This window comes from Pan troglodytes, chromosome 7 (assembly GCF_028858775.2).
Source record: "Pan troglodytes isolate AG18354 chromosome 7, NHGRI_mPanTro3-v2.0_pri, whole genome shotgun sequence".
In the NCBI taxonomy this organism is placed as follows: Eukaryota; Metazoa; Chordata; class Mammalia; order Primates; family Hominidae; genus Pan; species Pan troglodytes.
The window spans coordinates 143,404,072-143,417,805 of record NC_072405.2 but is presented as its reverse complement, the minus strand read 5'-3'; positions in this window follow the sequence as shown (position 1 = coordinate 143,417,805).

Here is a 13,734-nt window from a genome sequence, read left to right as displayed (position 1 = left end):
CATTGTAGTTGTCCAGTGGTATGATGGCCAACAGCTCAGAATGATCTTGTGTTACTTATCCAGTGTTTCCCTGATCTTTTGTGGGTCATATTTATGACTCGGCCTTTAGGAAGACTCCTACTACTAAAGCAATTGGGTTTGGGAAAAAGAGGGTGAGAATCGAAGCCATGGATGGGGGAGGCATTTCAGGGAGAAGGCAGCAGAGGCAGGAGGCAGACACTGAGTGAGGAGGACTGGAATTTACAGGGTCACACGCTGGAGGTGGGCACAGGAGGATGGCCTGTCTGGGCATCACCATTGGCCAGGATCAGTGTTGGAAACGAATTCCAGTGTTGGCATGGTGTTGGTTTTCTTGCTAAAAGGAAACTTCCAAGGCCAGGTTGGCAAGAGGAGAGGACACAGGAAACTCACCCTTCCATCACCCCTGAGAGGCAGAGTGACTTCCCAGGGAAGGGGCACAGCCTCGCTATGAGAAAGCAGCCTTCTCAGTGGAGAGGTTAATTGCCAGGCACCTCAGTGCATTTGGGTGTCAGTTGTTTATAGCTGTTGTGTGGGAAACTGGCTGCTCCGTGCTTGGATATCTTGAGCACCATGAAAAGTTGCAGTCCCTGCCACCGGGGATGAAAGATCCAGTCTAGTGGGAGGCTCAGCCCAAGTGGAGCCCCTCTAGCTGGGAGGAGAGGGCTCTTGGTCCCTGAAAGTTTATTGTCCAGGCAGCACATAGTGAGTTCCCCAGGCCATTGCCAGACAATCTCTTATTGCTCTTTCCAGAGTTCACAGGGAGGGCAATTGACTTCCCAATGTATGAGAGATGGCAACTGGAGCCATTTATTCTCATTAAAAGAAAAGGTGACCACAAAAAAGACTGGAGAGAGTCTGGGAAAATGAGGTCATTTATACAGGCTCCAGAGTCACAGATATCTGTATGACACCTTTCAGCCCTTGAACAACTCACCGTCCAGAGAAGGAGACAGGTGTGTAACTGATTACAAGTCGATGTCCTAAGTGGTAAATGGCACCAGTGATATTCTGTAGGAGAGTTGAGAAGCGAGTTCCCAGCTTCCTAGAGAGGCCAAGGCAGGGTTCACAGAAAGGGAGATGCGAAAAGGAAGAGGAGGTCACCAGGGAGAAGAGAGGAGAGCATGCCAGGCAGGGCAGGAAGGCCACCTGAGCAGAGGCAGGAGATGTGAATAAGCCTGACCCTGAAGTTGAGGTTGACCTCTGTGAGAAGCTGTTTTGAAACAACATTCTTTCTCAACCTCTGCCAAGCTGAGTGTCTACAACCGGAAACACTAAGATTTCTGCCAGGAGGTGCTGGCTTTGGGTGGTTAATAGCCCAGGTTTGCCTGCTGCCTTCTCTCACTGTCCTTTCAGAGTAGAAGGGGTGGCTTGCTAGTTGGAGGAAATTCTGCATCTTTCAGACAGACAATGAGTTGAGGATAGGTAATGGCTACCACAGCAATGTGACTGGCCAGCGTGGTAGAGAAATGTCATCACCAGAAGAGAACTCGGTTGAGTAAGTCCAGACGAGTCTGCTGTAACTGGCTGAGGAAGTTGTGTCCTGCACAATCGTATCAGCTTAGTTCCTGTTGGGGAAGAGTCATGGTGGAACTCCAGCCCTTGCTCTGCCCACCAAGCCACAATCCTAGAGGGTGGGCCTCCACAGAGTGGGGGACCTTTTTCTAAGTGAAACAAGGGCTCTATATATGAGTAAAGGTCCCAGAACCGCTGGCCTGGAGCTAGGAGTCCTATGTTCTAGTTCTGCCTTCACTCCCCAGGAGGGTCTGTCCCAACTGGAGAAATGGTTCTACTTCCCCACTGACTTATGAAACACAGTGTGACATAGTGGGTCAGAGGAGGAATACGATGAATAAAAATATGCCGTGGAGTTGATGTCAGACAAGTGACTCACAGGAGACCCCAAGGGCCAGCTTTGTGACCCTGGGCAAGTTCCTCTCCCTTTCTGAGCCTGAGTGTTTCTATTTGTGAAATAGGGATGATAATCTGTACCCTGGACAACCTGCCATAGCTGTTGTAAGGTTCAGACAAGTCATGAGCATTCGCAGCCTATGAGCACTCACAAGATGGTAGTGTGTGTGTATGTGCGTCCAGAAGTGGAAGTCTGGTCTCTGATAAACTGTGTGTCAAGTCACTGTGGGGGCAGGGGTCATATTATATCATACCCAAGATTCCTGCCAGCCCTGCCAGGACCTCAATTAGCAGGTGTCCATGTTACGTGGGCTGAGGTCGGCCAGGCTCAGCCACTGTCAACCTGTTGGGGGTCCCTTACTCCCTTCAAACTTCAGTTTCCATCTCAAAAATGGGAGAGGAGGGGAAGTGAGATGATCTTAAATGTTCCTTCAAACTCTGACATTTTCCGAGAACTGAATTTCTATACAATTCAGTCTGTGGTGTGACTATTTGGGACCTTCAGAATATCTGTTTAGTTCTCAATGAGGAGCTCAAAATGAGGCTGAGGAATGTCCAGCAAAAGGGAAGGCCCGCAGGATAAAACATGGTGACGTTGTAACATGAATATTTAACTCTACGTGCTAGGTAAACAGTCATGATGCATCAAATACCCACAGATGCAAGCCAACTACTTTTTTTTATAATGAACCAAAGAAACAGGGATCTACTCCCACACTGGAGAAAAAAACAGATTGTGTTAGAGTTGAGAGGCTATACCCTGCACCACAACTGTATGTCTATGGACATAATAGACATTCAACGTAATTTTTACAATCTAGGATTTTCACTTAAGATATCAGAACCTAACTTCCTCCCAACAATGCAGGATTCAGTACTAGCCTAGTAAAAAGTGATTAAAAATGGTTTAGAATGGCCAGGCGCGGTGGGTCACGCCTGTAATCCCAGCACTTTGGGAGGCTGAGGTGGGTAGATCACGAGGTCAGGAGATCGAGACCATCCTGGCTAACATGGTGAAGCCCCGTCTCTACTAAAAATACAAAAAATTAGCCAGGTGTGGTGGCGGGTGCCTGTAGTCCTAGGTACTCGGGAGGCTGAGGCAGGAGAATGGCGTGAACCCAGGAGGCGGAGCTTGCAGTGATCCGAGATCATGCCACTGCACTCCAGCCTGGGCGACAGAGCCAGACTCCGTCTCAAAAAAAAAAAAAAAAAAAAAAAGGTTAGAATAATTAATGACATGGTAAATGTCATTTAAAATTTTATTTAATTTTAAATAAAATTATGGTAAATTTTATTTAAAAGTTTTTTTAAAAAGCAGATTACAAAATAATAGCAGATGAATCACTTTTGTTTACACATGGAAATAATTATATGCTATAGGGATATGTTTTTAAACATATCAAGTCTGTGAGGACTACAGGTAACAAAAATGGTACCGTATAGTTGCCCCTCGGTATCCATGGGGGATGGGTTCCAGGATCTCTGCCTATGCGAAAAGTTGTGATGCTTAAATTCTTTATATAAAATGGTGTATTATTTGCATATAAATTACACACAGTGTCATATAGTACTTTCTTTCTTTTTCTTTGCGTTCTTTTTAGAGATGGAGTGTCTCACTATGTTGCCCAGGCTGGTCTTGAGCTCCTGTGTTTAAGTGATTATCCTGCCTCAGCCTCCCAACTAGCTGGGTTTATAGAGGTGCACCACTGTGCCTACTTAAATCATCTCTATATAAATAGCTGTTCCACTGTATTGTTTTTCATTTGTACTGTTTTTTATTGTTATTTATTTATTTATTTATTTATTTATTTTTTGAGGTGGAGTTTCACTGTTGTTGCCCAGGCTGGAGTGCAGTGGTGTGATCTCAGCTCACTGCAGCCTCTGCCTCCTGGATTCAAGTGATTCTCCTGCCTCAGCCTCCTGAGTAGCTAGGATTACAGGCATGGGCCACCACGCCTGGCTAGTTTTTTGTATTTTTAGTAGAGAAGGGGTTTCACCATGTTGGCCAGGCTGGTCTTGAAATCCTGACCTCAGGTGATCCATCTGCCTTGGCGTCCCAAAGTGCTGAGATTACAGGAGTGAGCCACTGTGCCCGGCCTATTATTTTTAAAATATTCTTTATCGGTGGTTGGTTGAAATGATGGATGTAGAACCCATGAGTTTGGAGTGCTGACTGTACATGGGGTTCATGCTAGAGGAGTAGATTTATGCTGCTCTTGCCAGAAGAACAAGAACCAGGTGCTAGATATGTTCATTTGCTTCATGGTGGTGACCTTTTTACTATCTAAATGTGTACCATAACACTATATCGTATACGTTAAATATACACAATGACATTTCTTTAAAACATAAATAAACAGGCCAAGCTTGGAAGGCTATATTTCAAAACGTTATGAGAAGCTCTCTCTGGGTGTTGGGGTTTGGGTATTATTTCTCTCTTTTTTGCTTGTCTGCCTTTTTAAATAATCTTTAATGCCTCTGTAATCAAAGTTATAAGTCAATCCAAGAAGGCATCTGGGGAAGAATTCCCAGAAGGATTCCACGGGGCATGCCAATGGCTGGGAGGAGAGACCATGCTAACCCTGCTCATTCTCCTAACTGCTAACACATGTCGGAGCTATTTGGGGTCCTGATGTCACCTGGCGAGCCAGCTTGGCTGCGGTTATGATGTCCTTCACTGCCTGGCTGGCGGCTTTGTGGCCAGTGAAGTCACCAGGGAGGAGAGTTCGTGGTGGCCCCTTATTCCCTCCAGAGCTGTCTCCTGGCTTCTGCCCACAGGAAAACCCAAAGAGATACCCAAGGGGCTCCACAGCTGCACATGGAGCAGCTGACAGGAGCCATGCCTGGGCCTGGAGGCCTGGGGGATGTTTTCTGGCCTTAGGCCTAAGCCTTCTTGGTCCTGCCCAACCTGCTGACTTCCTGCCACTGCACAATCGAGAGACAGTGCTCAAATAACAGCTGAATCGCCTGGGCTTTACAGGAGATTTTCTTGGTCACTTTTGACTATTCCCCAGTGCCCTGGAGGGCTGACCCCTGACATTGCCTCATCCTCCTGACGCCTCTGCCCGACAGCAGCCCCTTGGTGCCCTGCATGGTAACAACCCATCCCCAAGGGCCTGGGCAGATGTCCTTCCTCCTCTGATTGCAGAAGTGGCCACGCTTGGGCCCTCATGCCAGACTGTTTTGGTCTAAATCCGTCCTACAGCAGCATGGCCTCAGGCAGGACCTCTCAGGAATTGGGTGAAATGGATTTTTCACTGTTCATTTCTTGTGGGAATGACATGAAGAATTTTATGTACAAGTAAGTGGAGCAATACCTGACAGTTTGGCTTCTGTCGGGTGATTATTTACTGTCTGTTAAGCAAATCATCCACTTCTCCTGCATCTCAGAACCCTCACTCCTTCTGGATGTTTGGGAGTGCTCTGGCAACTTAACTTTCCCACGTAAACTCTCCCAGTCTCAGCTTCTCACTGGGGAAAGGGGAATGAAGACAGTTATTAATAACAGAACAAATATCTAATACTAACACTAGAAATGAACTCAGAAAGAAACATTTGGCTTGGTCTCCTTTCCCAGGTGCCATGGAGATGTTTACAGAGGAGGTCATTGAAAAGCCAGGCAGTTTTTCTGGGTTCTTTTTAGCCCCACTGATGGAGCTGGACCATACCTCTGTCTAAACCATCATGCACCCACATTTTTGATCCAGTTTCAATTCTTGCGAGCAAGAAAAGAGGTTGACAAGGAGAACAGTGGCGGGTTTTGCCTTTCTGGCATGTGGAACCACAACTAAAAGATTTTGACCCCAAAGTGTTTAAGCATGACCTTCTTGAGATGTCCAAGTTTAAGAGGGGACGAGGGACAAGCTCTCTCCAGCAGTCTCCTCCACCAACTCCCAATCACCACCAGCCACGTCATGACCCATGCAATGGATGTGGGGTGTCACATGATTGTATGGGGGCATCTGTGGGAATGAAGTTATGACATTCTTTTTTTTTTTTTTTTTTTTGAGACAGCGTCTCGCTCTGTCGCCCAGGCTGGAGTGCAGTAGTGCGATCTCGGCTCACTGCAAGCTCCGCCTCCTGGGTTCATGCCATTCTCCTGCCTCAGCCTCCCGAGTAGCTGGGACTACAGGCGCCTGCCACCACGCCTGGCTAATTTTTTGTATATTTAGTAGAGACGGGGTTTCACCATGTTGGCCAGGATGGTCTTGATCTCTTGACCTTGTGATCCACTTGCCTCTGCCTCCCAAAATGCTGGGATTACAGGCATGAGCCACCGCGCCCGGCCAGGACATTCTTTCAACATGGAGCTGACAGAATGTTTGGGGAAAATCTTTACTTCGTGTGGAACATGACTGGACTCTCATTGCACGGGATTTGCTTAGTCGTAATACATTCTCCACAGACTGTCCTGGCCAAAAGGCCTTGGTCCTAATTTATCCTGCCTGGCACCCTGGAGGCCACAGCCTCAGGGGCCAGGAGCCTTTGTAGCCTCAGAATAAGATAACTTGAAGGGTGGTCCGTGGAGCCGCTAGCACAGTGCCTGACTCCGCGACACCTATCCATGGTGGTGACGGCTGCACTTCTGGTGTGCTTGGTGAATGGACGTGTTTGCCAAAGAGGTGGGTGTTTCTGTCTTCCTCATAATCTGGAGGCTTTGTGTATTACTTCTCTGTTGCCAGTATGAAATATGACCACATATTTAGTGGTTTAAAATAATCCATAGTAGCATCTCACATTTTTTGCAGGTCAGAAGACTAACATGGGCCATACCACGTTTAACTCAAGGTGTCAGCAGGCCTGCCTTCCTTATAGGAGGCTCTGGTGAAAAATTAACTTCCAAGCTCCAAGTTCCAGGTAGAACCAGCTCCTTGCTGTTGTAGGACAGAAGTTTTTATTTCCCTGCTGGCTGTCAGCTGGGGGCCACCCTTAGCTCCCAGAGGCCTCTGCTGGTCCTTGTATGTGTGCTCCCATGTCTCAGATTCAGCAATAATGTGCGGAATCCTTCTCGAGCTTGAGATAGCTGCGCCCTCCCCTTCTGCCTTCCTCTTCCTCTGACTGCTCAGACTTTGGCCAGAGAAAGTTCTCTGTTGTTAAGGGATCATATGATTAGACTGGGCCCCAACTAGATGATTCAGAAATCTCTTGATGTTAAGGGTCCTAACCTTCATCACATCTGTGAAGTGCCTTTTGTCATGTAACTAACAGAAACCATTCATGGGCCGCAGGCATTAGGGCATGAACGCCTTGTCGGGACATTATTCAGTCTACCACACACCACAGTGAATTTAGTCTCACTGTGAGAATGGACAGAGACTTTGAGCTGGGGATATCTGAGCTCTTCCTCACTCTCTCAGAAAGATCCATCGAGCAAGAAATCGATGTGCCAAGAACTTTTCTAAATGTTTGGGATACAAAATGGAAATGCTAAGACCACTAAGAAGGAGGAAGAGGAAGAGGAGAAAGAGGAACTGACTCTTGAATGTCTATTATTGCCAGACACACTTTCTGCATTCTTTGTAATGCCCAAACGGCATCTCATTACACACATGAGAAAGCTGGGCTCTGGGGTTCAGGGGTTGAGAAACTGGCCAAGATCATCCAGCTTCTATGTTGCAGTCAGGACTCACCCTTCCTCTCCTCTCTGACTCTCCAGACTTTTGACCATCGAGATACCACCAGTCCAGTCTACAGAGGAAGCACCACACCTGCTGGGACGAAGCCTTGGCACTTCCCCTCCAGGGTTCATTTTCCCTCTTCCCCCAGGGCTGAGGCTGTCTAGAACTGGAGGCGTGTGACTCACCTTGGTCTGAGTTTGTTACCTTCCAAGGGACTCATAGAGGTTTCCGGAGACGTCTGGAAGGAACAGCTGGCTGGCCTGTGGTCCCTCACCTGGATGACCAGAGTTCTTCTGCAGAAGCCAGGGGAGACTTTGGTGACGGGTGTGCTCTGGGCCCCGAAGTCTCCTCTGGCCAAATTTACATGTACTTGGCTGTCCAGGTGCATTCCTTCCTCTTTTTAATGACCCAATGTACTATTTATAGCTCTTCCTTTAAAGGGCAATGAGCTGTGGGCTTCAGTCCTCAGACTAAAGTCTTACAAAGAACTTGGAACAGATTAAGTGCTTTATACACACTGTGGAACAAAGTCAGAAAAGCCATGGTGAAAAGCCAGCAACATCCAGATAAAAAGTGCAGAATCATGAGATTCACCTCCAGTTTCGAATATTCTTCTTCATTATGGCAATCACCTCTAGAGCAGTTGCAGTGTAACAGATACTTTTGTGTGCTTTTTATGTACATTAATTTATTTACTCCTTACAACAACCCTGAGAGAGGGACATTTATATATTTTATCACTAACGTAGGACATGCTCAGAGACGTTAAGTAACTCGTTTTAGGACACAGAGCTAGAAAGGAGCAGAGGCTGGCTTCAAACACAGGTGTGTCCTCTGCCAGTGCTCACTTGTGTTCTTTTCACCAGGCCACACAGAGGGACCAGCAATTCCTCCAAGTCCATGATTCTATTTTTTTGTTTGTTTGTTTTTGAGACAGAGTCTCACTCTGTCACTCAGGCTGGAGTACAGTGGCACAATCTTGGCTCACTGCAATCTCTACCTCCTGAGCTCAAGCAATCCTCCCACCTCAGCCTCCCTAGTAGCTGGGACCACAGATGTGCACCTCCATGCCTGGCTGATTTTTGTATTTTTTGGTAGAGATGGGGTTTCACCGTATTTTCCAGGCTGGTCTCGAACTCCTGAGCTCAGGTGATCCACCGGCCTTGGCCTCCCAAAGTGCTGGGATTACAGCCGTAAGCCACCATGCCCAGCCCACGATTCTATTTTATTCCTGCAGCAACTCTGTGCAGACAGCAATTTTCTTGTCCCCATTTACAGTTAAACAAACTGAGCCTCAGGAAGGCTCGAGCGCCTGGCCAAGGGGCACCATAAGGAGCCACAGTAAGGAAGGACACCCGAAGAAGGAAGGAATGGAGGATTTGGAGCCTGAACCCAGAGCTTGGGCATTTTCATGCTATGTTTTCCTTCTCCAGGACCAGAAAGGTCCAGACACCTGGACTGATTTCTGAGGTCACACTGACTTTTCCACGCTAATAAGACAGGTGAGATCCATGGGTTTTCTTTCTGCCTAAAGGGGCTGACTTTTGCTTACTTTTCCTTGCTTCCTGTTTTTCTTCTTTTCAGATACCCTTCTCCCAGCTCTTCCACAGCTAGCTCCAGCTCCTCAATGAGACACACAGAGATGTCATCTCCTCAGTGAGGGAACTGGGGCCCCTCCCTCCCCATCATGCCCTCCTATGGCCTGGCACACAATTGGACTCCATGAATGTTTGGCAACAGCTGGACTAGGACAAGGGAGGAAGGATTGTGAATTCGTTCAGATGGTGGGGAGACACAATGAGCTCCAGCCTGAATGAGAAAGAGACAAGGAGGATGGGAAAAATCCCAAAAGTTGGTGATCTTAGAAAAGGACCAGCAAAGGCCAGGGACAAACACAAGCCCCTGCATCATGTTTCAAAGTAGATGGAGCTCAGGTTGGGGGCAGAACATTGGCAGAGCCCAGAATTAGTCAGTTCCCCATGAGTGTTGGTTAGCTGCTTCCCTGCCTGTGTCCCCATTGTGGCCATAACTCTCTTTTTGAAAGGCCAGAATGCCACTCGCATAGGCATCATTAGGGAGTGCAGGGCACTGCCTTAGACCCTGCAGTCTTGTTCTGGGCAGGAACCTGGGATCACTGCAGAGAGAAGGATGGACAGGGTCCCAGGAAGTACCCCTGGGAAGATGGGGAGCTGATGGGCAATTTGACATGGACTTCAGAAGGGATCCGGGGCTTTCCCAGCAAGTGGGGGAGGCAGCCACTAAGGCTGTGGAAACTCACCAGATGTTTTAAGGCCTGAAGTGCTCCTAGGCTCAGTACAGGTGCCTACACCACCACCCCCACATCCCCAAATACTCTGCGCCAAGCTTGCTTATTTATTTATTTATTTATTTATTTATTTATTTATTTATTTGAGATGGAGTCTCACTCTGTGGCCCAGGCTGGAGTGTAGTGGCATGATCTCGGCTCACTCAACCTCCGTCTCCTGGGTTCAAGCAATTATCTGCCTCAGCCTCCTGAGTAGCTGGGATTACAGGCGTCTGCCACCACACCTGGCTATTTTTTTTTTTTCTTTTTTGGTATTTTTAGTAGAGATGGGGTTTCACCATCTTAGCCAGGCTGGTCTTGAACTCCTGACCTCGTGATCCACCTGTCTTGGCCTCCCAAAGTGCTGGGATTACAAAAGTGAGCCACCGTGCCTGGCCACCAAGCTTATTTTTATTTGTCCTTTGGTTTTCAGCTTGGGGTCTCCTCTCTGGAGAACATCCACTAATATGACTTGGGTACCCTTCTTCTGCTCCTGAAGCCTCCCCTTTATTTTATCCCTATTATCACAAGTATTCCACAGAATTGTGATTGGCTCTTTACTTGCCTGCATCTCCCTCTAGACTTGGGGCTCCTCAAGCATAGGGAGCTTTAATCATTGTGCCTTCAGCACCAAACAAGGGGCCCGGTCCAAAGTGATGAATGAGCTCAACAGAAGTAGATTCTGGTCATGAAAATGTCTTCTAATTATTGTTCACCAATTTCTAATTATGCAGAGCATTTAATTCTCTTGCTTTTTAAGAACCTCACAATACTGTTAGGAGAGGAATTAGTTATCTACATTTTCCACATTAAGCTAATGCCCAGATTGGTGAAGGGGTTTGTTCTGAATCATCCAGTTGGTGAGAAGCTGAGTCAGGACTCAATCAAAGCCCTGTCAGGCTCCAAATATCCATATTCTTTCCTTTATATCCAAAGCCTTAAAGCAGTGATATCACAAACCTGGACAAGACCATCAGGATATTATAAAAACATGCAAATTCCTTGAAGATATGATAAAGACACAGAATTCAAGGAATTGAGAGAGAAAAAAAGAAGGAAGGAAGGAAAGGAGGGAGAGAGAGAAAGAGGAAGGAAAAACAATTATAAAGTCTAGATAGAACAATAAGATGCAACATAATATTACATATATTATATAATATTACAATGTGATCTTCAGGTAAACAATGTTCCTCTTTAAATACCCAGGGGTTATAACATGTACTAAGAGAATACAAACTACGATTTTAACCATGTTGCTTGGCCTGTAAACTATATATGTAACATTGGCAGACCCCAGGTGTTAGTCAGTTCCCCATGGGTGTTGGTTAGGATAACAATACATATATATAGCCTTAATACAGCAAATAAGGTTAACTGGCCTTTGGCTATTGGAACTGACCTGTGGAACAAAGCTCAGAAGGCTGACTTGAGACTGCAGGACAAAGTAAGTCTAAGAGTGTGGACATTAAAGAGAAGGGGTGTTAAGGGATGAGGCCAAAGAGGGAAGAAGAAGGGGTGGGGGTATAAGCATGGTGCCATAGCTTGAATGTCCCCTCCAGAACTCATGTTGAAATTTAATTGCCAATGTAATAGTATTGAGAGGTGGAGCCTTTAAGAAGCCTTCATAGTAGCCCTCATGAATGGATTAATGCTGTTGTCGTGGGAATTATCCTGAGAGTGGGCTCCTGATAAATGGATAAGTTTGGCCCCACTTCTGTGTTTCTCAAAACTCGCTTCTGCCTTCTGCTAGATGCCAGTGCCATGCTGTTGAACTTTCCAGTCTCCAGAACCACAAGCCAAATAAACTTCTGTTCTTTATAAATTACCTAGTCTGTGGTATTCTGTTATGGCAGCAGAAAATGGACTAAGACAGATATAGGTATGCTCATCATTTATGTAGAAAGGCAGGAAATAATTAGAAAATGTATGGAATACAAAAGAGAATTTTTTTTTTTTTAGAATTAAAAAGAAATCTCAAGAAGGAATAAAAACGTACTGTTGGAAGTATAGGAGGTGGGTGGTATAAGTGAGCTAAACCCTCATTTTTCTCCGAAAGGAATCAGTAGGTCTAGATAAAGCTGATAAGTCACAAACAGAGGTAAACTCACACTATCTAGACTTCTGGGGTGACTGAACTAAGATGGGAACTGTTAGAAGAAGTTGCTTCTGGAAAATAGATTTATGGCAGACAGGAGGACCACATACATTTCCTATGTAGAAGTATTATTTATTTGAACCTTTAGGTTTATGAGTGCTATATTACATCTATTTATTCTAAAAAAATTTGGGAACAGGAATCTGCATTTTAATCAGCTACTCAGGTAACTTTTATGCTCTCAGCCCTGTCTTGGAACCATTGCCTATGGCTTTGGATGTCCTGGGAGGGGCTGTTCTTGTCTTCCCAGCTTCAGTGAGGACCTGGGGAATCTCTGAGCTTTGGGCATTTCTGCTGCCTTTGAAAAGGGGCTTGGAAGCTGGGGAACCTTGCAGGGTTACTTCATAACTTCCCTTTGAAAAGATCACTTGCTTCATCTTCCTGTAATTCCTGGTTGCTTCTAACTCAGGAGGAAGTTGACTCAGTCTCATGAGTGAGCTCCCAGATAATTTCTTCATTTTGTTTCTTAATTCATGCCTTGCAGATTGTGAATATCACTCTGATTCTCGATGCGAGGTGATGTCTCATTCACCTCTTGACTTTTGGTTGACCCTAAGCTTGATATGGGTGTACTGTGACCTTCCTGTCCTTTAAAGATGGAGAAAAGAGATTATGACACCTTTACAGTTGCCCTGATGTACACTCATGTTTGCCCATTGCAGTTGGGAACGGGTTATGCAATCCCATGTGACTTCAAGAGGAATCTCTGCAACACACAAGAAAGAGCATGAAAGATGCAGTGTGAGTCCAGAGCCCAGAGTTCTGGAAGCCAGGTCTGAGAGGGCTGACCGTGGGGCCTTGGGCATTACCTTCCCCTACTTGTCTTAATAGGAACTCTGATCTCCTGCAGCTCACACACCCTAGCTATTGTAGATTGTCTCTTCCACTACGGGTTTCTGAAGGTCGTTCCAGGGTAGGACTGTGATCGCCTGGCCTCTGGGTCCCTCCTATTTCCCATCTTTACCTTTCTCATGCATTGGCACATAGCAAGTGCCTCAAATCCATGGTTAACTTCAAGATCTTTGTGAACAGCACTTTGCTGTTTTCTGTTCACATATATTCACACCCTTAATCACCAGGGTGAATCTGCAAAGTAGGCATTATTATTATAACAGGATGTTAAAATGGGGTGTTTTCAAAGGCTGAGAACAAAATAGCAGGCGTCATCCGGTGGTGCTAGACCATACGTGCAGGGCTTGCAAAGGGGCGGTCAAAAACCAGTTCGCCAACATTAGCCCATCACTAAACTCTAACGTGAAGGAATATGAACAATTTGTTTTCAGGGCCAATGCTGGTTAATTTAAGGGGTGTTTGTATTATACCAGAGTAGACTTTTTATTATCAGAAAAATCATGAGCTAGGTATATGAGGTTTGGTCCAAGGGCAGGATAAAATATACATCTGTACAGGTATAGTGATGCACTAGTTTTCTATGGCTGCTACAACAAATTTTCACAAATTTATGGGCTTAAAACAACACAAATATACTGTCTTACCATTCTGTTGGTCACAAATTCAACATGAATCTCAAATGGGTGAAAATTAAGATGTCCACAGGGTGCAATCCTTTCTGGAGCCCCTAAGGATGAATAATTTTCCTTTCCTTTTCCACCTTCTAGAGGACACCTATATTCCTAGCTTCATGGTCCCCTCTCTCTATTCCAAAGCCAGCAACATCAGGCCAAATTCTTCTCATGCTGCCATCTCTCTGGTCCTCTTTTCTGCCT